General features: G+C 36.8%; 1 pseudogene; it reads right to left on the reverse strand.

Annotated features, from left to right (window-relative positions):
• Positions 1-373: 373 nt before the first annotated feature.
• Positions 374-508, reverse strand: LOC116104145 (annotated as a pseudogene).
• Between the last annotated feature and the right edge of the window lie 511 nt (positions 509-1,019).

Below are 1,019 nucleotides of genomic sequence, written 5' to 3' on the forward strand. Positions count from 1 at the left end.
CTCTTCCAGGTTTTGAGCTGGGTGTCATATAATAAAAAAACATGACAATTCTGTACCCAGCCACAGCTTGTTTCCTGACCTTGCTATTACCCCTCGTTCGACTCTTTGCTGTTATACCATTCTCAATTTGAGTTGTATTTTATCTTGCAATTATATACACAAAATAAAAATGCTTCATTAGAACTTCTAGTCCTTGTGGGTGGAGGCTATGCTTTATACAACTATTTATCTCCAACACATCTTCCAAACCTGGAAAGTATTGAGCATTCTGCAAAATGTATCCTTAATAAATTTCTTTTTTATGTATTTTTAGTTTTCCCTTGTAAGAGCTTCATCTCTCTTCCCTTGTAGGAGCTTCATCTCTCTTCCCTTCATTAGTTTTTACCATTCTATCTCTCTTGCATTTCATCTTCCTTGTTGTTATTTCTCTGGATAAAAATCACATCAGATATTAAGCTGATAAGAACAGACGATATACTTGATCTTAGCCAAAAGGCGTAGACACTATTCTTTCTTTCAAAAAAAAACAACACTTGGCATTATATATTAATATTCACACTATTTCTTTGGTATTGTCATTTTGAAGAACAGACACTCTGTATAGCCCTGACTGGCCTGAAACTTATATGTTGCACATATATATATGTATAGGTGTATACATGCATGTGGAGGTCAGAGGTCAACCCTGGGTATCTTCTTCAATCATTCTCCACCATTTTTGGGCACAGTGTCTCTCGTTTAATGTAAAACTCATTGATTCAGCTAGGCTTCTGCCCAGTGAACATCAAGGATCCTCATGTCTCCATATCCCCAGTACCAGAATTGCAGGTGCCAATGGATTCAGGCCACTTGTTACCTTTTTTCTGAGGATCTGCATTAATTACTTTTCTATCACTGTGATAAAATACCAAGACCCCAAGCAACCTCCCAAGCCATTCCCTCAGCCCTATGTTTTATAATTTCTAAGCCAACAATTCCTGTGTCATCAATTTTATTATTGCTCTTATTGTGTGGCTTTA

The sequence above is a fragment of the Mastomys coucha genome, unplaced genomic scaffold, assembly GCF_008632895.1.
Source record: "Mastomys coucha isolate ucsf_1 unplaced genomic scaffold, UCSF_Mcou_1 pScaffold21, whole genome shotgun sequence".
Lineage (NCBI taxonomy): Eukaryota > Metazoa > Chordata > Mammalia > Rodentia > Muridae > Mastomys > Mastomys coucha.